Source organism: Myiozetetes cayanensis, unplaced genomic scaffold (genome assembly GCF_022539395.1).
Source record: "Myiozetetes cayanensis isolate MyiCay16 unplaced genomic scaffold, myiCay2020 scf5-8, whole genome shotgun sequence".
In the NCBI taxonomy this organism is placed as follows: Eukaryota; Metazoa; Chordata; class Aves; order Passeriformes; family Tyrannidae; genus Myiozetetes; species Myiozetetes cayanensis.
In genome coordinates this window covers 2,383,866-2,410,457 of record NW_026087742.1, presented here as the reverse complement: position 1 = coordinate 2,410,457, position 26,592 = coordinate 2,383,866, and the positions used below count along the sequence as shown (strand labels likewise).

At 38.8% G+C, this 26,592-nt stretch overlaps 1 long non-coding RNA gene across 1 annotated transcript; it reads right to left on the bottom strand.

Annotated features, from left to right (window-relative positions):
* Nucleotides 1-15,377: 15,377 nt before the first annotated feature.
* On the bottom strand, nt 15,378-25,920 carry LOC126649487 (uncharacterized). The gene is made up of 4 exons (XR_007631056.1): nt 25,827-25,920; nt 25,232-25,350; nt 18,491-18,577; nt 15,378-15,404 (listed from the first exon to the last, which is right to left on the bottom strand). It is a non-coding gene; the product is annotated as an uncharacterized LOC126649487 (long non-coding RNA).
* Nucleotides 25,921-26,592: the final 672 nt, after the last annotated feature.

Genomic DNA, 26,592 nt, shown 5'->3' with positions numbered 1-26,592 from the left:
TAGCCTGATACAAACGTCTATGTGTTGTTTCTGTGTCTCACTCAGTTTTATTGTAGATCAATCACTGAATGTTCTTCATGCATAAATATATTCCTGCCAGTGCTTGAGATATAGATTTTTCTATTATTATTTTTCAGTCCCTTTCTGTGCTACCATTACAAAGTCCCGGTGCTTTTCACTGTGCCCCCAGAATTAAACTGTTAGAGTGCTGTTAGAGTGCTGTTAGAGTTCCTTATTTCACAGGAAGGAACAACTGCCTTTCCTAATGTTTTTATCATCTCACCACACCTCCCCATGAACACATCCCTACAGGTACAAACACGAATATAAACAGCATATAAAATTATCTTCTCCTTTTTCCTTTTTTTCTTTTTTTTTTTTCTTTCTGTATTATAACAGTGCTTGCAAATACCAGCCAAGAAAAATGTCCTTTAGAGCTCCGATCTAGGAGAACACAATCCTCAGCCAGAAACACCATGGTATTAACCCAAGAAGATATTCAAGGTGCAGGGAAGAAATTAAAGAGAAAACCAAACCACAAGCATTTGTTCAGTGCTGGTGTACAGACAGAAACTGGATCAGCAAAAATCCATTCTCTGCCTCTTTCAGTCCAAAAAATTCCTAGGTCTTTTACCCTGAGTAAGAACAAACACCTTCCAGGTGATAACTACCAATCAAAGCTTTGACATTTTGGTTGGGGAAAAAAAATACTATTTCTAGCTAAGCTTTCAGTATTATAAGAGGAGCAATGAGGGATAAAAACAGCTTGATGTACGAGAGACTTCTGCTTACTATTAATTGACGTGTGGCACCAGCAAATGACATTTGTAACAATTGCCAAAATTGCAAATATTTGCAGAAGTAGATTTGAAAGAATGATTTAATGTGGAACTGGTTGTTCCTGTGCTATTACTCAACTCAATCTATTGCTTCTTTTACATATCCGTGACTGTTTTCTGAAAACCATGAGATGTCATCCAATGTACTGTTTGAGGATCTGCACACAGATCCTGGGATAAAAATCCTGGGATTTTAATTTTACCGTGAACTTTGAGATGTAGCTGTCAGAGACTTGGAAAACATAGTTTGAAAAATTGCATAACATGGTAGGATGGTTCTGAAAAACAAAAGAAAGAGCCCTCACTGCAAAAAATGTTCAGCTCTAGGAGAAACTTAGAGAAAAGGGGAAGCAAAAAGGAGGGAACAGAAAAGAAATAACTAATTGAAACATCATCAGGAATGGGATTCTTTCTGTCAGTGCTCCTGTACCATGCTCTTTGTTCCCTTTTCAGTGGGTCCCCCCAGCTGTCATTTTCGCACGAGGAGCTCTCACAGAAATAACCAATTTAGTAAATTTGGTGCTGTACAGAAATAGTCTATCCTGGAAAAACTGGCAGATGTACTAATGGTGGAATGTGGGCAGTCAGGGAGATTTCTCAGCCATAGCAAAAAGAACTAGAATTTTAGCCCCCAAATCCTTCATCTGCTTTTTCTGCTGTCTCATGGATGGCACATGGAAGGGTGAACCTAAACTGCCCAGCCAGGACACCTCGTGGGGTTGTGGAGTTGCCAAATCTCAGTTTCAGGCTACTCTGTACAACTTCAAACACTCTTTTAATGGGCAACCTGTGAAAACAAGGACAGCTGTCTACAGACAGCCTCAGACTACACAGATTTGCTGAATGAATCCCTTCCTGAGTCAATACCTCAGCTGTTTACCTTGAGCAGATGAAAATCAGATGAAACTCCCGAGGATTTTGGCAGGTGGAGCAATCTCCCCCACGAGGACTGGGTACAGCGAGTTTGAATATGTATTCCTGAAAATACAACAAAGGCACTCAATTAATTTTGGAAAGTCACTATCAATTTCCAAACTTCCATTGAGGTGCCACAAATAATGCTTTGCAAGCTTATTAATTTAATAGCTCTGATATTCATTCTGTTTCATCATGTGTTTCCTAGGCTTTTATTCCCTTTGATTTGTTTTTTCCTCCTCAAATGTTATTTTAAATAGCTTTCACGAAATTGCTGCATAATAAGTGTACCCTTTTGTTCTTACTCAAGGAAGCTCAGCAAAAGCATATCAAATAATAAAGCTGATAAAAGGATACATGGAATGCATTCCAAAACCCAGGAGGTTTATTCTGATACCAGCACCATTTAACTTCAAGCCAAGACATGTATCTCATCAGGCAACATATTAAGAAGCTGTTGGGCAATGGATTCAAGCCCAGGAAGGAGTGGAATTCTGATTTTACCCTCACTGACCCCTCCTGACTGTAAGTGTGCAATATAATAATGTGTGATTTAACCATAGGGGTAAGAGGGCCATTTTGTGGCTTTCAACTTTGCTGGGTGAGCTAGAATTAAAATTAGTTGTTAACAAGAAAACAGAATACATAATGATCACGGTGGAATCTGAAATAAATTATGACATTTATGCTCACACACTTATATTTTGGAAAGAGAATGTGACTGAACAAGGCAATTATCTTTGATTAGGAGGGGCTGGGGTCATTCCATTAAATATGTCCATCACAGCTAGTTAACAATATTGATTAACAAGACAAGAAGCAGAATAACCCATTCATCCCTGAATGGGGTTCTTATAGATTTTCTGGTGAATTCCTACAATGTATTACAAAAGGGAAATAACAGAATTGGGGGTGCCATAATTCCAGCAAAGCATGATTTCCAAGATGCTGTGCTGAAAAACATTCCTGAAACAATCTGCTTTTGTTAACATGGAATAACTATTGAGCTAAATAAACACACAAGAGCATTCCACTAGTGTGCCTGACATATACAGGGAAAACACTCTTTTATCCTTGAAGCAAAACAATTTCAGGCCCAAACCTTGCAGGGCTGAAGACAAAGACAAATTAAAGTCTGATTGACTGCAGATGATTAAGAAGAATGCAGATCTGCCACGAGGAGTCCTGGACTCAACATGGAAATGGTTGCCTAAGAATAGCTCAGTGCAATCCCTGGTTTAGCTCAGCAACAGTCAGTGGAATCAAATTAAGAATTATTTTGTCTTTGAGATATTATGAAAGAGAAATGCAGACATACATATGTTCCCTCTCTCTCCCTCACTTGCTCCTCCACGTGTTTTGCCATAGACAAGTCCTCTCAATCTGTGAGACGTCCTACTATTTTCAAAACAAAAGTCAGGGTCTTTTCCTGCTTTTTTCCTTTCCCTTTTTTTTTTGTTTGGGTTTTCTCTCTGTGTCTCTCTGTGTGCTTTTTTAATTTCCTTTTTCATCCTCTCCCAACACAGTGATTGATCCCCAGGTTGGGTGGCAGGGGACCAAGTGGATATCAAACCTAGGCGGTGCTCCTGAAGCCCTGGTGCCAAACTGCAAATTGGAAACGCACTCCTGGCTTCTCCCGCCGACAAAAGGGATCCTTGATGTGCAATTCCACTCATCAACCCCCTTTTTTTTTTATCCTTTGCATTATCAGGCAGCTGAGATGAGACAACAATAGTGAATGAGCTTGTGCCTGATTGTTGGCATGTCAGACGTACATTATTAGAAACAGTGGGGGCAAGAAGAAAGATGAGAGGGAAGGATTTGCTTCTTTCTTCAGATGCTGGAGAGCTTATTTGTGAAGAAAGGAGTTCTAGGCTGCACTGACATAGATATAAGGGCTTGATGCAAAGGAGGCATCCAAACTTTCTCTGTGTATTTTGGATAATAACATTCTAAAATATTTTCCATTTTATATTAAAAGAAGACATATGCCAGGCTAATCTGACTTAGAAACGTTGCTCCCATATCTTAATATCATATTTTAACATTTTCAGCCAAGCAACTATCCCACAATTAACAAAAAAGCAAACTTATTCTGACCCTGGGTATAAAATACAATTTCTTGGTCATGGTCAAAATCATCTTCCCATATTCACTACTTCAAAAAAAAAAAGGACTGCAAAGCGTAATACTTTGAGGAATATAAAGCAATCACCAATTGTTAGCAATAATATTTAAAGTACTCTCTTAATGAAAACATTTAAGAAGCATTTAACTACAGTGTTCACAGCAAAAATAAAGCTATGGTTGGGCAGATAATAACTACTATCCTCATTTAGCAAAGAATGAAACCCCCTCAGAACACCTGCTTTGGGCCAGAGATATAATAGAGCAAACGCCAAGGGGGCAAAAATACTCCCTTTTTACTGGAAATAAGCAACTTTTCCTCTTTTTATCCCCCCATAATATGTTTTAATCAGCAGATTCTTGAGGGAAGTTTGCACTAGCAACATGTAAATGTGTTACCTATAGATGTGAAATAGCAAATCACGGGACCAAGAAAGAGATGTGCAACCTTGAAACAAAGTAAAGCATTTTATATGGGCTGTCAGAACTTGCAGAAAAACTCAGAACTGACTTTTTTTCCCCACATTGTGTACCAGGAAATGCTGAAAGTCAAGCTTTGGCAGCAAGTTCCCCAATGAGTTTATTTCTTAGTTATACATGCAAATTTCTGCCCTGAAAATCATTCAAACACAGACTATCACCAACATCTTGGATGCTTTAACTTCTTGTCAGTGAAATGACATTTCTGAAAAATGAAATGAAATTTCATTTCTGAAAAATGAAATGAAATTTCATTTACTGAAAGATCAGTACTTTTGATAACGGTGCTGAAAAAGTTTCCAAATGCCTGTGACCAGAGCACCTGAGGAGGTCCTAGAAGAGATGCTCAGCAGAGACGACAATGACAACTGAACAAGTGAAAGAAAGCCTGGCTAATTTAAACAGTGATCATGTGGATACTCTGACATCCAACTGCCCACGAGTCAAACGTGTTCTACATGAAACATTAATCGTCACGTGCTTTGGGCTTTGCAATAAAAACACAGAAGACAGAAATGCAGGTGATTTCAAGACTATGAGAAGTTTAAAAGACACCATGCCAGATCCCCTTCAGCTCAATGACTCCTGTTGATATCAGAAGGCTGTAGCTGAGACCAGGTATTCCATTTACCCAAAAAAATAAGTTCATGCTGAAGTGCAGTTTCACCAGGGAAGCAAAGTGTGATCAAGGCAGTGTTAATCTCTGTGGTGACTCCTTGTGTGCATGGGATGAGAACGGAGAGAACCCTGTGAGAATTGTGGGTGCAGATGACAGAGGGAAAGAGCTGCCAGAACACTGGGAACTTCTGGAATAATTCTGGGAGTTAATTTTAAAACTTGATTAAACCATCCTACTGTTTATGGATCTTAATGCTTTCAACATTACAAAGCACAAAGTAAAACTTTTATTTTCCTTAAGCACAGAAAACACAGTTCTTAACTGCATTACTTGAAAGCCACAAGATATAAACTACAGTGTAACCACATTGTTCTTAAACTTGCAGTAAATCCCCCCTTCTTTGAATTTCCTGGGGCTGAATGCTCCAGTGTGTCTTCTGTGGTTAAAATCTGTAATGCCTCTTCCTTTTCATTCATTTCTCCCCCTTTGCAGTGCCTTTGAAAGGATCTTTCTCTACCAAACCTCTGCATTTTTATAGCTAGCAAGTCTTTCATGTTTCTGTCAACAGAAAGAAGCTTTGAACAGGATCAAGTATAATTACATCTTGATTTTTATTGTTATCACTGTATTTACTAAAGGACAGCAGACCTTGTAAGACACCTGTATTTTTAAACAGTGGTGGCACATTATTTTCTAGCTATATGGAGCAGTTAATTTTATCTCTGTTTGCATTGCAGTTGTCCTGAGAAAAGTGAGATTTAGAGAAAAGAGTGGAATTTCTTCCTTTAGACCTGTGCAACAAGGACCGTGGGTTTGACCCAACAGTTGTGGCTCAGCAAGTACCTCTGCATCCAAAAAGCCAACATCTGTGCCTTCAGTTTTAGTTGCAGGTGTGACAGAACCCACCAGTGGGGAAGGAAGCCTTTAAGCTTTGTACTACCAGTGAGTTTAAGCCAGTGCATTCCCATGTCAATGGAAAAGTCCCTGCCTCTGTGAAAACATACCTCCAAGATACAAAGAGCAAACAAACAAACAAACAAAAAGACATATTAAATAAATTCTGTAGCATGTCAGCCCCTACGACCTGTCTCATGATACTGCCTTAAGCAAATGACACATCTTTGCAGCCCCAGTTCAAAGAGAGTCCCTTTTCATACAGCATCCACCCCCTTCACAGGGCTTGAAGTGAAAAGGGGGTTCCATGGAGAAAGAACTAACACAGAGTTGAATACAGCCAGAAAAAGCTGCACAGCTCACCTTCAGCAGATCCCAGGTTGGATCTAGGACCATGCAGGCTCTCTCTGGTGCAGCAGGACCATACCAGGATTTTCTGAGTGCCATCAGGACTCGCAGCTTCTTTGTACACCAGAAAAGCAGGAGGTGCTTGACAAGCTCTGCCAGTGCTGCCAGCAACTTCAGAGGATGTGACTGTAAGCAACAGTGATGAGAGTTCAAACTGTAAGCAACCAGGTTATCAAGGTTGGCCCACACAATTAAAAATGAACCTGGGGTACTGGCCCAGGCCTATCCCATTAAAGTCAGGATTCTCTGTTAAAAATGAGATTCTCTGTTAAAATTGAAGCCTTGGGCCCTCAGCTGTCTTTGGCAGTGCCCCTGAGCCGATTGCCATCAGCAGCAACTCAAGGAACAACATTTTTGTCTTACGGTACAGACATTGTCTCTGGGACACAGCAACCAGAAGATTCACATGATTTAATCTCCTAGCTCTTTCAAGCAGGTAAAAGCCCAAATGTTCCAAGAGTCTCTAAGGGAGCTGAGGTTTGTTTTGCCACTGATCATCAGCAACGTGACAGAACTCACCAAACTGGCAAGAATGATAAAATATTCTGATTGTAACATTTAGACAATCCCTGCTGCTTTGCAAAGACATTGGTAAACATATTTTTTTTTAATTAAACAGAGGCTAAATAATTTTTAACCTTCTAAATTCTAATCAGGGCTGTTTCAGTATTTTCATAAAGGCATCTGTTGCATTTTTGCTCTATTTATAGCTGTGTTGTTCTGTGCAGAACTCTGGAGAGCATCGTGCTTTCTTTCCTGCTTTCCACAGATGAACAGAGTACCTGTGTACTCATTCACAATAAAGCCACGACCCTTGTTGCCATCACAGTGAAGCAAAACGTGCCCTCAGAGCTCTTGCCCAGCACTTCTGTGCAGCACTGAGGGGGACTGAACGAGCCTCATTTACCTCTCCACACCTCGGATCAGACACAGAAGCCAAACAAAGTCAGGTGCTCCACATACCCTCAGGGCATTTAGTCACTCAGATGCACATTTGCACTGACCCCAAGGAGACAACACTGCTTAAACCACGGCTCAAAATTACATTAGCAACTGGCAAGAGAGAAATTAGAAAGCACAGATGGCTGGGAGATATATAGATAATTATGTCACATATTTTATATTTGGTGCCGGAAAGCCCCCAAAATTTGTAATTAGCTCTGCCTTCTTCATACCATGCAGAGAGGGAAGAGTTTAAGAAAGTTCTTGAGGAACTTTCTCGACCTCAAATATCCTTAACGCAATTTAAACCAGCAAGGAAGACTGTGCAGGATCAAAAGGTCTGTTTGTTCCTCAGCAGAGAAATCAGGCACCTTTTAGGTATTCCTCATTTATTTGAAGCCCACTTACAAGATTTCTTGTCTGCTTTGGGCAGCTTGCCACCTCACAAAACCATGGTGACACCTTTAAATTCTGTCTTCCACTTAATCTTTACTTATTCTGAATAGCCATTTAGGAGCTTGGAAAAACCTGTCTCTGGGGTTTTTACACTCTGGAAATATGCAAATGAGTTTTCAGCCCTTTTTGCAGCAATAAAGTTTTTTTAACATATATTCACTCCAATAATTTAAATTTAAAAAGAAAAAAAATACAAAAATTGCTTGGAATTTGAGGGGAAAGTATGGCAAACGGTGAGTTTCATGTTCAAAATCAGAAAAGAATCAGCCCTGTGAGATGCAAACAATGCCTCTTCAGTGGTGCTATTTTCTCTCTGAATCAAAATGAGCCCCTCTGGAAAGGTTATCACAAAACTATTTAATTAGTATTATGGCATTACTGAAGTCGTGTAGTTCAGAATAACGATGATCTAACAATGCTGATGAAGGGTTCACAGGGCAGCAAGTTTAACTCCCCCAGAGCTGATCAACAACTGTGATTTCACAGTACAAAAAAGTTGTGCCCAATGTCAAGACACTTTGGTCAGAAGAACAGGTGAGGTTTTACTCAGATGCACATTCCCAGAGTGGCAATGCTGATTATTCTGTGATAATAATTTCAAAGCTCACCTTCAGTTAAACACTAGTGGTTTTGGCAAAGATCTGCAAAGGCTTCCACATCCTCAGGAGGATCCAGGTATCCATAAGCCCTAAGACAGAGCTGGGAGAGGCTTGGCAGGCACGATTCAAACTAAATTTTGTGATGTATTGTAATTGTTCTGACATAAAAGAACTCTCACTAGAATAGTGAAGTCCAAGATAAACAGTTTCAGAGAACTGGAGAATAAAAAACAGAGCAAAGGCAAATTAAATAATGGACTAAAACAGGAACAGTCACCAATCTGTCCAGAAATATCACACATGTAAAGATTCTTGTAGAAACATTTCAGAAGTTCTTCCTAAGCAGGTGCTCCCATCAATACTCCTAAATTATGAGTTTGAATCACTTGCTGTCTCTCCTCCTTTGTATCTCCTGTTACCTGCAGTGAGTCAGGTGGGGATGCTTCCTGCTGTGCTGGGTGGAATTACTCCACATTTGATAAGATTCCTTATCCACAGACCAAATTTATGAACTTGAGCTGGCATTTTCAAACAAATCCAAGAATATGCATCCAAGTCCTCATGGGATTTTTCGTGGAAACTTCAGCATATGATCTTCTCAAACCACGGGATATATCCAAATCCACTTTGAGGGAGGAAAAAAAAAAGAAAAGGGGGAGGGAGAAATGTTCCCATTGCTTCATTATTTCTGCAGGAAATAATCTTTCCCAGCACTGATTCCATACCCTGTGCCAGATTTGACAGGGAAGGCAGAACACAGTAAGTTCCTTCTAGAGCTGGTTTCAAGCAGAGAAAAATCAAACATATAAACAAACCAAACATGTAAAGTAGGTAAGAGCATGAAAATCACCCTAATTCTTCTTTCAGAGATAAAATCTTCCCTGTGTATGTGAGCACAAAACTTTTGTCATTTGTTTTTCATTAGTCCTAAAAGAACATGAATCTTTAAATTACAGTTACACACAGTTACAGCCAGTGTGGGACTCTTATTCTGGCTGATGCCTTGAACTTCAGGAATAAGAAATAATTAGGTTTTGCAGAGAGGAAGATTCCATACATACTGCAAGCCATGTCTTTGTTGTTATACTCACATTTCCCCCCATCTGCTTCCATGAAAAAGTACTGATCTTATGATATAGGCATAACAGACATTCTGACAGCATTTTCTCCTCTCTGAACAACTTTAAGTCGTGGTAAATATTGACATTCATCACCATCTTGCATGTCTTTACTGGGGAGAAGGACAGTCAAGAGCTGACGTGATTTTGACAGTGAAAAAAGCAAATTCTAAACCTGAATAGATCCTGAACACCAAAGGTGTGACAGGGTAAGAGCTCTATAAAAATCAGGAAAAATCTCTGTGGTCGTGCAGAATGGCTAACATTCAATGCTCATGTGGGGTTTTTTTGTCTTCTTCTTTCTGAAGGAATCAAAGAGAAACTTATTTGAGGTATCCTAACTTGGACTTTAACAAAGTTTCAGAAGTTCAACCTTCCTGTCTGTTTACTCCACCAAGGAAACGTTTTCCACTTAAGCAGCACATTATTCTAATTAAATTAAATTATTCCATTCTATGTCCCTGAGGTAGAAAGCAACCACATTTTCATTTATTTATGTGTTATTTTCCCTAGATTCTGAAACTAGTGGCAAAAAAAAAAAAATGTAGTGGAATTAATTTCGAAGATGCATCTGATTTATGTTACTCCTCGCAGCAAAACTATTCCCTTTCCATGGTTAAAGCTGCTTCCCTGATACCTCCCATCTGCAAGGGAAAGTGGCCACAATTTTTTTCCTTTTTAAGGGAAAATGTTTCCAGCAATCTCTCACTTTTACATGATGGGATTATAAAGAAAAAAAAAAGTTGGAACTGTCATGAATACTGCCCTTTTGAGGACTCTTACAAAGTTCTGGATGTGTTTTCCTACCTAAAAGTTCATGATGTGCTGTAACTAAATTAATACTGGTAAGGATTTTCTGTCCCTTCTAGCGAGGAAAGAAAATATGTGCTGAGTTACACTCTGAAAGGGGGTTAAACCTTGTGCCAGATTATAAATACTACTGCTCTGACATGGGTAAATGGGGTTTATTAGGATGCCTTGCTGCTTTTCCTCACATCACTTAGATAACGCTCCAATCTCCTCAGGTTTCCTTTCTTGTCACAGATTGCCTGTAGAAAAGTGTGAAGCCAATCTAGATGTTAGATTACCCTCAAATCATAACAAAGAGAAGTCAAAATACAGTTTTAAAAGCATTGAGCTGTTCTTTTTAGCCCAGAGCACTGTTTTTAAACTAAAGAAAGAAAACCTCTTTTAGTTTGTGCATTGCTCTTTGTGGGTCTCCCAGGAAGTGCTATCCCACTAGGTTTCAACTAATTGAAAATTAACTGTATGAAACAACAGGGCTTGAACTCTCCGTTGCATCCATTCCAGTTTTGAGTGGTTTCACCAAGTACAGTTGTTTTAATCCTAAAATTTCCCTCAATAACCAACACAGAAATGGAAATACCTTTTTGGGCTGCAATTTGTTACCCTTGGGGTGATGCCATGTAGTGGAAATCTTTAGACTCTGCTATTGGATGTGACATTTGTCGTGGCCTTTGCTCGTGGCAAAACGGATCAGTGGGACCTGACTCGAACCAGCGGCTCCAGACACGGATTGGAAACCCAAGGATCTGCCTTTGCTGTGTAATATTTCTGCAGAATGAAGAAAAAAAAAATTGCCATTAACTCACAAGTGTTTTCACTTTGGGTATATCGTGTATCTGACTCCTCAGCTATAAACAACAGGGTTACACAGCCACATTATAATTCATGCGCAGAATATTTGCATTTTTCCATAAATATGTTTCAAATTTCATCCCGTGCACTTCAGTCTGGAGGGTATCTACACTCTCTAGATCTCATTTGAAATTGAAAATGTGCACATTTTCATTTTTATGCAGCCTAAGCTGTTTGCCCACACCAATATTCATGCTCAGATCAGCTGAAGTGATTTGTCAATTTACATCAGACCCATTATTTTAGTTGGAGATTTTGGTTTTTTAAGGAATAGTGCCAATCTTATTTTTCAGCCCTCTAAACGATTTTATAGTCCTTATCTGATGAAAAACTAAAAACATTTCTTACATGTAATTAAATATTACACATTTCCACTACTTTTCATGGGAAAAAAAGCACCTCTGCCTGAAAATGCAGCGGTTCAGTCACATCCCAACTCGCAGCCAACTTTCCTTTCAACAGGAACATTGATCACAGTTCACTCCAGATACTCTGAAACAGAAACCAAGAGCAAAAATACACGTTCAGATCTTGCTGAAAGTTAACAACAGTTTCAGCATTGTGAAAGATAAGAAATCCCTCAGTTTGAAACAAATAATGCACTGGTGTTTTTGGCCTTTCAAAAGGTGACATTTGATGTTAATGATCTGGCTACTAATTATTTGGTTGCTTTTGAGTCTGTAAATTATAAAGCAATTCTGGCTTTTAGAGAAATAACAACTAAATACAGAGAAAGTATTATATATATATATAAATATATTAACGTTTGTTGAGTTTCTTTTTGTATAGTTATTTGCCACTGCTAACAAGTAGCACTTCAACTCTAAAGTGACAGTTACAACACAGAAATTAAATCGAATTTTTGTCCAGAAGATGCTGTAGAATCCTATGAAATTTAAAAAAAAACCAAACAAACAGACACAGAAAAATCCCAAACAAACCCCCAGTTGTTTGTTTTTTCTTTAATGCAGACAAATATACTCCATTCACTCACTTTGATTCACAGATGTACCTCACAGGCACTATCTTGTATCACTGCTAAGCTGTTAAACAACTGGCAAAGACCTTTTCTTATCAACTCTCTTGTTCTGTTGCCAAAAACACAAGCAAATGAAGTTCCTTTAACTTCGCTGGAACGGAACTGCAGCCACAGCAGCAGTCTCAGATGCGTGAACACTCAAAGGAAGATGCCAAATGCATTTTGTGCTGTTGACAAGAAATAAATTAGAAATGAGAGTCCAGAGGTGTGAACCATCAGAGTCTGTGCCTCAGCAGAATTTTTCCTGTTCGATATTGTATTCAAATAATATATATTTTACAGTGTTCATCAAAATCCCTGAACTCAGCTACAAGAGCCGAATAAATGGGAATGTGTATGGAAGAGATACTACATTTTTCAAGACTGGTCCAGCCCTTTTTACTCAGTGTGAAGGACCCTCAGAGAACCCAAGAGGATCAAGTGATTACTCATTCATAATAAGTTTGCAGGTTCAGGGCTTTCTTTGCTTACTCAAAGCTCTTTCTCAACTGCATTTGCAACATCAAAATTTTGTCACAGAGCAGTAGAAGAGGACCCTGATTTGCTTTATTTATTTTTTTAAAGAATGGCTGCAAGTGAAAGTGGAGATCTTAATTAATGCCATAAGCTTTTTGATTTATTTTGTATGGTTTCTTACTCTCAGAAAACAAATAGGTGTTAGCTGAGTACAAAAGGGAACCCACACACAAATAATTGAGACTGACCTAAACTGAAACAACTGAAACCAAACACAAGTCCGAGACAGGGATTTTGTTCTTCTTGCCCTCAACTTCATTTTACAATTACAGGTCTTTCTCTGAAGACAGAAGTTTGGTTAAACAAAAGCTGAGACTTTTTCCACTTAACAAGTAGGCTCAGAAAAATGGCTTTAAAGGGGAATCCCCACTAAATGTGTGTCCCAGGAGTGGCAGAAGGTATAATCCTTGGGCAGCAGTCTCTCTAAATGTCTCTGGATATTCCAGAGGGCAGGGTATCATAGCTGATATTTCAGCATTTCTAGAAAGCTCCTTTCACAATGCACATTTTATCTGTTTCCAGAAGCAGGACAAGCTTCATCCTCGTTCAGTCTGCCAAGTAATATTTCCCAAACAAAGGAAGGAAAGAGCAAAGGGCATGTCAGTCTGAGTTCTTGCCCCCACATGTAAATCAGTGAAGACATTCACACTCATTTATAGCATTTGCCAAACAATATTTTCAGTTTACAGAAGACCACTGAACTGCAAGGCTCTGCAGCTCAGACTTTTTTTTTTCCCCTTTCAAATCAGCATTTTTTAGTTATTCTCTGAGTTGCTGTTCGAGTCACACCTCTGCAAAGAGCGGGAAGCACTCAAATAGCAGCAGACCCTTCTGGATGAGGTTGGCAGCTTGGAAAGCAGTGACTTTCCTAACCAGAAGGGCACAGAATAGATTCACTGTCACATTCTGTGCTGCAGGGCCAGCACTTTTTCTCTAGCATGGTCTTCAATATCCTATTTCTGTTTAGAGAAGAAGAATGTTTGAAGACAGTACCTAAATACCAGTCCCTCCAGGTATGCAAAGGCTTCTTTGCACTGTGCCACAGTAAAATAACCTTGAAGTGACCCAAGTTCATAATTACACTGTTTCAAGAGTGATTTACATTGCCAGAGCTAACCAGGATGAAAAGGGGGTGTAGTGCAAATGAGAACTGAAGCCCCAGCGTTCTTCGGTGTTACGGCTTTGTATCTCTTGTTCCTTCTCTCTTTGAAATGCAGCAGGTATTGTTATAGATAGTTATATCTGCATATTACAAGCAATTACTGGGCAAAGTGCTTTTCTTTGTCAAAGCCACTGGCAAAACTTACATTATCTTCAGAGCCAACAAGCTGAGATCTCATGGCTGTGTGCACACACTGAAAAAGTGAAGCCCGCTGCAAAAACGGGGGAAGATGGAAACTGCATTAATTTAAAACACGTGCTCTTAAGAAAAGAGAGGCACAACCCAAAGGCCCGTGCTAATATAATGAAACCTGACTTCCCTTCAAAGAACATATTAAAAACTTTTCACGTCAGCCCTCAGCATTGGGGTAAAAAATAAACCTTAATTTAACTCCACTGCAATCCACACTGTCATGGGCTCTCTAAGGCTTATTGTCATGTTACTGAAAAAGGCACATTGCCCACGGCCTTACATCATCCTTCTGCACCAGACAATTGACTGCAGGCCGGTTATTATCATTACAAATGTCACAGCACAAGGCACATGTCCCCCCTGCCTAATTTTTCTAGGAAGTTTTACAGTTCCTGAGTAGCCTAAAAACATTGCCTGACCCTGCCAGCATCAGTGTAGTTTTTCAGTCTCCACAGTTTTTTGCATTTAAGGTATAAATTACAACTTCTGGGGGTATACTTGGATCATAGATACTAAGGATGATTTTATGGCTATTTCACTGGTTTGAAAACAGTACTTCACTCGGGTTTATAGCCCATTAAGACACCATGTTTTCCCTTGTATTATCCCCTCCTGTGCAGTACTAATTTAATTTTAACACTGTGATTTGAACACCACACATACAATTAGTTTCTGTCAGGAATGGAAGGTCTCTCACTCAAGGGTGAGTTATAAAAAGGCTATGAAGCAGGATGAACTGATGATTTCAGATCAAGTAAAACAAGTCAAACCTCTGTTTTCAGACTTTTTCTTCCTGATTTTAAGAGAAGTCTCACTTCAGACAAGCTAAAAATTTACAACACTTTTTAAAAACCCAGTTAATTTTCTTTCTATTAACATTATTCCTGCACACATACCGAAATTCATTTTTAGGCAAATTAACAGCAGTTATCTGCACAGATAATTAGAAAACATAATGAAGCACTGGTTTAGAACTTCACCAAAGAGCTCTCAGTTCAGGAAAATTAAACAGCAGCGATATAACTAGTGCAGCATAAAGCACTCTAAGAGAATATTGAAGGGCTTGGGGTTTTTTTTTAAATGTCCACTAGAGGAAAAGTTGAGGTAAGCCCATACCTGTGGTGACAGCAGAGCTCTCTGGTTTAGTCCATTTGTCACTCATTTACAGAAGCCAAGACAGCTTTCCAGGAAACCCTCTCATTTCTCATTTTAGAAATCACTGAGCTCATAAATCACCACTGTGCTTCTAGAAAACAGGTATTTGTGTATACATCATCCTACAGTGTTTAAATTTTCCTGAATGAAGTGCATGCCATCTGTGGCTTTAATTTTGTCATACATCACATCTTACCTCTGATTCAGCTTTGATCAACTCTGCCTTCCTCTTGATACTTGCAATTAAGTTTTAAAGATGTGCCTCTAACCTTGGTGTAATCTTCCTGAGGGGGGAAAACAAAATATATGAATAAGATACAAGTTGTGCTGCATAAATTCAGATTTGAAGACAGAAGGAAAGTCTTTACAAGACCAACTGAGGCAGCTGGGAAAATCAGGCAGGCAGGTTCCTTCCAGTCTTTAATAAACACAACAGATTCAAGAGCAAATATGAGTCAAAAGAGCCAAGACAAAGCTGAGACAAATACAAGCTGGGAATTTACTGAGGAAAGCTGAATTATTTGGTACCTGTGAAGCAGAGGAGATTTGAGGAGTGTATAGTGAAGGAAGGCAGGAGGGTGAGAGGGAAAAAACAGAGAGAAAAGGTAGCAGTAAACCCAGCCAGGACCAGTTGTATCAAATATGTGCCTCTATAGCACTTAAAAAGGCACCTACCTAGCCCTGGTTCTGTAAATTAACTAAAAATCTCTCCAAAACCAGGAAATAAAGAATATCATCTAACATCCATCCTTAGAAAACATTCTCCTCTTAGGGGGAAGCAAGAGAGGAAGCTTTGTAGCATCCTCTGAGTTAAGAGGTTTTAATAATTTCCAGTTAAGGTGGATGGGAATGGAGAGAGCATTTTCCTGGTCACTCCTAAAGTTCCCACTGAAGAAGTGCCAGCTGGACACTGCAGATTGGGGGACAGAGGAAAGATGATGCCTTCATATCCCTGAGCTCACTGAGACAAAGCCTTTCCTACTTATGGTTACATTTTAGACCACCCAGTAATTCTCTCTGCCATCATTTAATTCAGGGTATTATTATTATTGAAGTGAAGCAGTACCTTTGATACAGATCAGTCTCAAGATTTCCTTCATTTCGTTTCTGCCACAGCAAAGTCAGCTGTGTCTGGGCCTTGTTATCACTATTTTGAAAACCGTATCAATTGTCCAAATAAGCAAGAGAAATTTTGAGTACTAAATATCCAAGCAGTGGAGGTACTGTTTAGATGTGCTTTAAAGACATTTGTCATAATTGGAACCTAAAATCTAAATTTCAGTCTGCAGTGAAACAAACATTATGTCCAAGCCTAAACCTGCAAATAAAAGCAACCTGGGATTAGGTACCATGGAATGCAGGTATTTGTCAGTGAATCACTAAACGGTGAAACTACTTAGCACCTCTAGGTATAAAAATTCAATTTTTGTCCTATTTCTCCTGACAAAAAAAAAAACAAACCAGCTCATTTGATGGGACTCTCTCTTAAGCTGCCTCATGTCAAAAGGTGCCAGAGCTGTGGTTTCATACGTTTGGAAGAAGGAACTGCACGAAGAACTCTAAACCAGCAGAAGAATCCTCTCATGCTTGTTCTTTCCTGCTGCTCTGACAGTTCCCTCTGCAGCAAATTGAATCAGGAAATGCATCTGGCTCTTCTGCAATATTTTATTTGTTTTTTTGCTTTTTAAAAGGAGAAAGGGGAGACAAATGGAGAAAAGCATAAGTAATCACTATAAGTAAAGAAATGCTCCCAGAAAAAGGTGTTTAGTTTCATTTCAGAGTTAACATTTCCAGTTTTATGAACTAATATTTAAATGTTACAGTTACATATGTAAGTCTCATTCTAATCACTGCAGAATCACATCTAGCAAGTCCCAGAGTTTAAATGGAACAGGGTTATGCACTACAGAGACAATACCTTCCACATTTAGTACCTCTAAAATCAGCACCATCACTTTCCAGTGTATTAGGACATTCCTGGCTTCTGTTTCCCCTTCCTGACCCTTTGAAATAAACCCTGAATTCCTATAGCTGAATAAAGAGACTGGAGGGCTTGAAAAGTACACTGATGTGCCAAAACAGATAACTGTAGTAGTGATCCACGTTTGCTGTCATAAAACTCTGGTAGTTTCCTCTTTCAAGCATCCTTTTAATATATTATTTCCAAATTATTGTTAGCTTGACTCCTGCTTTTTGTAAGGATTGAATTACCAGCAATTTACAGAGTTGGAAAAACATTATATCTGGCTATGTTTCAAGATTATTTTCACTTCTTATTTAATCTTTCTTTTCTCCCAACAGCTACAGATAAAAACATGACCATAGGACAACATATGGAATCAGAATCATTTATGTTGGAAAGGACCTTCAAGATCATCAAGTCCAACACAACAGACTAACACTGCCAAGTCCATCACTGTATACATAATTATATATATACACCATACATATAAAAGTGTGTAACACTATATATATAACATGTATCACTTACATGAGTACCTAAAGAACAGTTTATTTGTTGATTGTTTGCACTATTGCTCTAGCAGAAGTCAGAGATACAACAAAAATGTTCAGTGCAGTAATGGCTCTTTTGAGATTTCAGGTTAGGAACAAGAGCCTGGAGATTTCTTCTTCTAAGCAGAAGAATACATCCATATAGTAATGATTTTGTTTAGAAATATGTGGGGGGTTATACATTTGTTTTCTTTTACATATGGCTGGGTTCAGCTTCCTGAAAGCTGTTGTGTATTTACCCAGTCAGTCCACAAAAAGGATAAAATGTGATTTATCTGATTAACCACAAGTACACACCATGGTTTGAATTCAGAATATTCATGAACAATCAACTCACTAAATTATTATCTGGGAAAAGCTGTTAATAAAAAATATTTGAAGAGGTGCACTCAAGGAAATTGTGATCTGTTTGTGGTTATTCTAGAAGTAGAAATGAGGGACTAAAATCACTCAATTATCCCACTCCCTCCAGATTATTCTCTCTGCTCCACTGAGTAAGCACATTCAACTATTAAATTAGCCCTGCTAAGCTGTGCTATTTGTGGGGGCTATTTTTATACACAGCAGGCAATAATCATTGCTTAATGAGAGCCTAGGCATCACCACCAGGTGTGATTTTTTTGTCGTTAGGGGATCTATTTTTCTACTTTTCATAGTTTTCATCCCAGGCAGTTTTCATCTTCCCCCTTCCCCCCAAGTCCCACCTATTTCTTCCCTGAGGGTTTTATGTTGAATGCTGATTCCAAGCTCAGCGTGGGGGCACGGGACTTTATTTGGCACTGATTGTCCTGAATTGTCACACACAGGTTTCTGTGAAGATGTGCAATGCAAACGTGATTTTTGTTATAGCACTTACATTAAAAATCACTTCTGATTTTCAGCCTCTTCTGCCCTTTCCCTTGCAAAGAAATGTTGGTCAAATGTTGGTCTCTCAAAATTCTACCTGTAATAATGAAAGAGATGCATTCATGGTACTTACTGACAACAAAAGCAAATATTTTTTTTCCTATAATAGGGACAAATGCTCAGCATCTCAAAACCTTAATTACCCGCTATGAATGGCTGACTTTCTGCTTTGCTGCTCAGCTATTCAACCGGAAAGAACTCTGTAAAATCTCGAGAACAAAAATCAAGAAGGAATAAAAAAGCTTAGAGTAGCAATTCTGTACAATTGTCACCAGCTTTAACTGTGTAACATAGATTATTTCTTTTTTTTTTTTTAATTCAGACTTGAAAACCTCAGTCAGGGAGCAGCCAAGGATGTGGGAATCCCTTCACATTTACATAATGTCTCTTCTTTTTTGGGAGTACCAAAGGATAAGTTGGAAATACTGAGAATGGAATGGAAATCCAAAATATACTTTTGACTTGAATGTTTGAAAACAGTGCTATAACAGCAATCATAGTTCAAATCAGCAGCTTCTGTACTTTATCTCAGGTTCCATCACACATGTGCTGTTCCAGTGTTACCACATGAAATCCCAACTTTCTAATTTGATTCAACAACATATCCTGCTTTACTCTCATGGGTCCTCTTTTTACTACACACATCCCACAACAACAAGGTGAAATTAGTGATTATCATCCATGTAGCTCTTAAAACCTGTAGTGAGCCACATAGAAATACCATTAACAGTCATTTAAATCAATTCTCTTGTTCTGCAACAAAATTTTGCAGGATTTGGAAACTGCAAGTAGAAACAAGAACTCAGGCCAAAAAAAACCAAACAAAAAACAACAACAACACACCCCAATCATAAGATTGAAAAATATTTGCTAGGTGATATTGTAGTAGGTTCTTCTTCTATGCACCACAACCACATTTTAAAGTCCTTGAGAAACCCCCAGATTTCTGTACAGGCACTCATACATTGCATTTATTTTGCACCGGGGAAAAAAAAACCCCAAAACACATTTTGCTGTTTCCCGGCAACATAAATAGTTAAAATCTTTGTGCTGTTCTATCAGCACATGTTCTCACCCCCAGATAACTGTCACCACTGAAAAAGAGGAAAGTGATCCAGCAGTGCCTGCAATATGGATCACTGCACTCCCTGCTGTACCCAAACCCTTCAGAACAGTCTGCTGTCCAGATGAGAGATACAAGTCAAGTCACATTTGTTAAGGAAATGGTCATATTTCTCTTCCATATATCTGTGAAACTCACAGCCAATAGACCCTCTTGAAAAATAGCAGCTAACCGCATAAAGGATTGCTCTCTACCAAAATTTCACCTGCTCATCCAAATTCTACTGGGGCCTTACTGACAGTGCCTTTTACTGCTGTGCATAAATCACCCAGAGCCCAGTGAAGAGACCTGGCTGTGTCAAAAACAATACATCTTTTCAGCACCATAACATGGATCCACACACCTATGAAAATTAAATAGAATAAACAAATCATCACTTTTAGCTGTATACGTGTCCTTCCAGGTCTGCACAAAGAAATGATCAGAAGTATCCCCATCTCTAGCTTCAGTTTGATTTATGAGGAAAATTTCTTCCTTAATTTTTCTGCCCAGAAAGATGCTGGAATCTCCATTCTTAGGTGGTTTTTGAGATGAGCCCAGCTGAGCTCATCTACCCATTGGTGACAGCCCTGCACTGAGCATATGGTTGGACCTGCCCGGGTTCCTTCCAGCCAATGCTTTCGTGACTTTGCATTGTGAAATCAGTCTCACACGTGAACTGGAAGCTAACATCACATTTCTTACGCTCTCTGTTCTAGCACAGCATGATTTTCCTTTCTAGACACCTTTCTCCCTACTAAGATTTCCCTTTTAATGCTTGTCCACTCTTATATAAACATTAAGATACTTCTTCCACTCCGCTTTTGACCAGCTGCCTGATCCTGACCTGGCTCAAACACACTGTTTCTCTCAGATATCAAGTAGAGTTGGACCTCTATTGACAATCACTGCTTAAATCCAACTGCCAGCTCAGTTTTGCTTCTCTGTTATTAATACAGTTGTAGTATCAAGCACTGAATATCTGGATATCTGGGTGTCCCCTGTGCATGGGAGGCACAAATGCAGTAGCAGGAACTGTACAAATACTCAACAAAAAGATAATCCTTTGGCTACTTTCACAGCAATTCCTTGAGTGTAAGCATGCTTGAGATAAGAGAAAAATTACATCACTTATTTCTGCAAAAAAGTTATTTACTGGGCTGCCATGAGTTGCAGCGTTACGAAACTGAAGTCATAAGCAATTTTCTCCTTCTTGAAGACAAAAAGGGAGGGCTGTAGTAGAAGTGAGAGCAGGAAACCCAGACTGCCCTGACCTTTAGAATCTCAGAGTATTTAAGGTGTGGCAGTTGCATTGATTTCCTGGGTCTATCACACTGTGTTTCTCCTGCACTGGCAAACAGGAGACTGGGCTGATTCCTGGGAGCTGCTATTTGCATGGCAAGCTGATTGGCTTTCTCTGCTGCAGCTTCTGTCAGTAATGCTCAACAGAGATCTTCTCACCGTGTGTTCTCCCTGTTGTGTTGGCCAGAGGAAAGATAAAATACAGCAATTTTATATACTGATTGTATACATTTACTTGCTCTGCATTTACTACATTATAATTTTAATGCTTTAACTATGAAAATTAGGGAAAGTATTGCCCACAATTTTAAGAAAAATATCTTGTTTCATGGCTGGTAAATGATGGATCAGTGGGTTCTGGTGCACCTTCTTCTGTCAGGGTGACAGGGGAGAATCAGTTCTTGATTTTCTCCTTCCTGGGGTTAAACCTTGGGTTTCCTCATGGGAATTCATCTCTGAATAACCTCTTGCTTTTTTCTCTTTTGCCTTTCTGTTCTTGCTCCAGCAGGAGGCAGGAACAAGCCCTCTACCTTTTACAGTCATCCAAGTATAAAAGGTGGAGGGTAACCTCGTGTAAGGATTGTAAATTGCTCCAAAAATTAAGTTTGCAGGACAAACGTCTCTGATCTCATAAACCTACACATGTAACCTGCTGAGGATGCTGAACATTACACAACATCTCTGAGGTAAATTACTGCTACTGTCCTGGGTTGCCCCCATGTCATACACAAGTTACCACAGGATGGGATTGCACTCAACTCCCAGGAATCATCAGCAAGGCTAAGACAATAAAAGGGCATAAAAATGCCTGTCTGTGGACAGCTTTTGTAACTCTCTCTCTGTCAGCTCAACAGCACGTTGATAGAAATCACCCAAATGTTCAGATACATGTTCATTAATTAACACTTGTTTCTTTGTAGCACCAGAGCTCTGTCAGATCTTTTCAATACATCACATTTTGATTTTTTTTTCCTAATTTTCATTCCAGTGTTAGTTTTCTTCATAAGCATCCTCATTTTTCTGCCTACTGGAAACTAAGCAACTGTGTGTCTTACATGCTCATTGCATAGCATCGTTTGTACAGCATTAAAAATTATATCTGAAAACAGTTAAGCACAAGTTTCACCCAATTTGTTGTGGCTGAAATTAATTTCTTGAACTACTGCTTGTATTAACCCATCAATTTAAACCATCTGCTAGTTGCTATCTACTGTTACTGTCATTTAAGGTATCTAAGGCACAAAGAGCTAGTCAGGATTAAGAAATTTTCTGTGGCAAACTGTTCTAAGTTAAAGCAACCGAGTTAAATAATTAAATGCTCTACTTCATTAAGTTCTTCATAGAAGTAATTTCATACCTTAAAAATTTATTCTTTCCACGGGACATAAAAAGCCAAGCCATAGAAATAAGAATGTTATGCATATGATTATAATGATATTCAGCTGCCTGAGTATATGCATATAATGTTATTTTAGACTCTCTTAAGGTATGTCAGATGTATGTTGGGACAGCATATGTGGTTGAGAGCCTCCACCCTTCTGGAAAACCACTTGAAGTCAAGATGTAAATGTTTCTAATGTCAGACCAATGTGATTTGACAGCTGAATCATTCCCTAAAAATCTGGTTTTATCACTGTATACATATACATATATATATAATTGATAATGTTACAAATTGGAAACCAACAGAATATCCTACAAACACAACTCCAATTTAAAAATTTCAACCTTTTAGCCTACTTTATGACAGAAAAAGCAGGAAACCTCTCAACAGTCCTTTATGGAACAAAAACCCAATTTTGGCTCTCCCTGTCACTGTATTTATGTTATTCTACTGCCTTAGAAAAACAGAGCATAGACTGTAGGCTGAGGTTCCTGTCTCTGTCATCCCCTTTTAAATCACTCTCCCTACAAAATGCTTAAAAACTTTCGTGTGGAAACCTCATCTTTCACTCAATTGACACCATAATACATAAAGATTTATGTTAATGAAAAAAACCGGTTACGTATTCGTGGAGCTGTAGTGTCAGAGCTGCAAAGGAACTTCAGAGGCTTTTCAGAGAGTACACTCATTTCTGTTATTTCTGTGCCCATAGCACATGAATTTCCTCTTTGGCAATATTGGGATTTTTCAGAAATTGTGGGAAGCTGTCATTACTTACTGACATTTGTGGGTTTATTCAACCATCCTAACTCAGTCTGACTGCTCAAACAGTTGCAGACAGGAAGCAATTTCAAACTTGGTTTCAAAGCTGGATGAGAACCCGTAACACAACAGGACTGATACCACTCCTATAATCAGCGAGGATCTTATATAGAATTTAATTAATTGAATATAAAGATTAAAAACCTTGGTCTGAAATATTACGGATCCCCAAATGATTTTCAACTGGTGCTAATTATTTGAACTGTAGGTCTTCAGTTTCCCTCTAAGCCAAACCATGACTTTGGATGGAGTCAAAACAATAACAGCAGCATTGAGGTCCCTCGAGTATAAAAGGTGTGAGGCCAAAATCAGACCATTTATCTAGAAATGTTAAAAACAAACATCCAGTTTAACAATTTCTGTTTAAGAAGTCACTGCTGCCACGAACAAAAAAGAAGCCATTACCAGAGGCAGCAACAAGACAAAAAGTCTGAATCCATTCACACTTTGTAGAAAAACAACTTAACTGCTGGCACTGCATAAGGAAGACACATGGCTTCTATAAAGCAGAAGTTGTTCAAGCTCATGCAAAACTCATCTGAAGGATTGATGTGCTGAAGAGCTAGAATTTATTTTGGATAAATTGACTGTTGTTTTTAGGATGAATTTCAGGAGACATGCAATAACTAGTGGTTAGGTTCCAACTAGATAACACAGCCAGGCTAGAGTTTCCCGTGAAAAACACTGCAAGAATTACATTATACATCCATTTTCTATGTTTAGCAGTTTTTAAGGTATCAAAAAAAGATATAGGGATTCTAACCTGTGTGGATCACTTACATGATCAGTTGCATTGTAAGTGAAAACTTCGTTGTTATTTTTGATTCTCCACGTTTTAGATCAATGAGGATTCAAAGCTTCTGAAATCTTCTGCATTTGTTACCTTTCCAGCCAGGGGGAAATTCTCCCTGGCATTTCACTAATGAAGTGCCCCTAAAGTCAGCTGGTACAGATTGTGAATGTGGCACATAATGATTTGACTCAATCACATCAGCAAGTTTAAATCCAGGGAAAATTCATAATAGCCCTTTCTACGTTTTTAATCAGTTTACTCCAAGCCATTTCTTTGTTTCAAGTGCCAAATTGCAGCTTAATTTAAAAAGGATGAAATTTTCATTAGTTTTTGAAAATTTATCCACAATCAGGGATTTTATATAAATAAGTCAAGTCTTGTCTTCCTTTTTTTTTTTTCCCCAGTAAAATTCAAAAAGATTCACATCTATTTCCATCAAATAAAATTGCCATAATAACAACTCCGTGTTTCTTTCTTTTTGAGAACGTGAGCTTACAAATAGTAGCTTTTCTTGCAGGAAACCCTCACAGTTTCTATCCAAAACAAATCTGTGCTGTTTGATTCACTTCTAAAGCAAGGGGCAATTAGTAAAATTAGCAGAAAATAAGGATCAAGATCAGTAAATAATCCCACCCGCTGAAATAATCCTGCAGTTGTGGGGGAAAAAAAAAGGACACACAAACAAAACAAAAAAAAACCAAACACAAACACTTGGAAATCTTATTTGTACTTGCAATATAGAGTGATGTTTATGTCAGTATACATCTTTTACATGGCAGAGATATTTATGGCTAAATGCTGACATGTTGCCTAAGAGCAGCAGCAAAATGATGAAGATAATGAAGAAAAGTAGATGCAGTCATTGGAGTTTTGTTTTTTTTCCTATTTATGCCAGGAAAACTTGCCTATTTCCCTTGAGAAATGAGAGTCGTAGGCTCTGTCTACACCACAGTCAGAAGTGTGACTGCAGCAAATGTACCCTTACAGGATAGATTGAGGACACCCAGCTCAGGTATTAGCAAGAAAAAAGAAAAAAACCCACAAAATAAAACAAAAAAACCCACCACATAAATACATGGTTTAATTATCCTGAGTCCTGGCTGGAGCCTTGGTATCTGGACTGACTAACTGGATTAACGCAGGACTTCCAGGTTTTCCCTGTCCCATCCAAACCAGCAGGGCTACTTTAAATTAGAAGCCCCCCTGCCCTGAACTGGAAATAGCTGTTCAGTGCTAAATATTAAAATATTCTGGCCAGGTTGCTTGGATCTAAATGTTGCTTTCTCACCTCACTGCAAGAAAGTCTCCTCAGCTGGAGAGCAGAGCGCAAGCAGCAGGGCCTGGAGGTTAAAGATGCCAAAGCAGGTAAACCAGGCTCATCCTGGCTGTAATTCCTTCTCCCTACACCTGCAGAGGAAAGGAGAACCACTTTGCAGCTGCACATCAGAATCTGTCCCAGCAAAACTCAGATCCTAGCAGATGAGAAGTCACCTAGAACAGTATTTGTGCAGACTCTCAATTAAATATTCCCATCATAGCTCCTCACAACACACGGTCTTCTAACATTTTCAAAGCTGAATTTAAATATTTTATCCAATAGAAAGGAAAAAAAAGCAACACACATTCATAGCAGATTATCAGCTCAAAGGTAGACTCCATTTTTACTCACTCATTTGAATTTCACCTAAAATTTCACATCATTACAGGTCATAAATCACTTAAGCCTCAAGTGGTATATAGGCCTGTATTTATCCTCTAGGATGAACTGGGAATGCCAGTACAAAGATTTGGAAATGCTCTATCTAAGACTGGTGATGAAAAATTATGTGTCTCTTGACCCATTTCATTGTCCTGGTAGATGACCACCTTGAGGGAAAACTTACCTCCTCTAATTCCTCCCACATCAAAAAATCAAAACAAGTCCTCTCAGCTTCAGATGACCTGTTTCAGATTAATGTTTTCATCTGGAATGGGAACAATATTCTTCCTGAGGAAAGAACAATATATTTGCCATTCAGAATGAGAGCTTTCATATGCCCTCCAGGAACCAATATCCCACCACTAAATGGCTAAAATACATGGCTGGAAACAAAAAGTGCCCCTGTTTGCATTAGTATGCTTGAACTACCAGCAAGTTTTTGCAGTTAATGCTGTCACTTTGCCAAAGACTCATGAAATTTGGCAGAAAACGTCGATTCACCAATCCCATGAGAAATTTGTCCCTGGAAAACACAATGCATAATCATTGTCGTGGCAGAAAAAACACTAAATTACACAGGGGTTTGTAGGAATTTTCAGCACTGATCAGTGATAGCCAGCAGAAAATAAAGCAGAGGAAGCACAAACTGTTAAGAATATTAAGCTCCAAGTGAGATTAATTTGCAGATCTGTTAAATTTAGAGCACCCTAAAGCAGAAAGAGTATATGAAGAGGCTCTTGCTTGTCCTTCTACTGAGTCCTTCTACTTTATCAAACTGAAAAAAAGCATTCTGTTTATCCACCTCAGGAGCCCTAAAGTATAATAAAAAGTTAGTGGGCAATCACCACTCCATGCCCACCCCAAAAGCAGCAAAAAGCTGAAATGTTTAGCAGATGACTCTGCCTTCAACCAAAGTTTTGACAGGGAAAAGCAATGCAGGGAGGATGAAA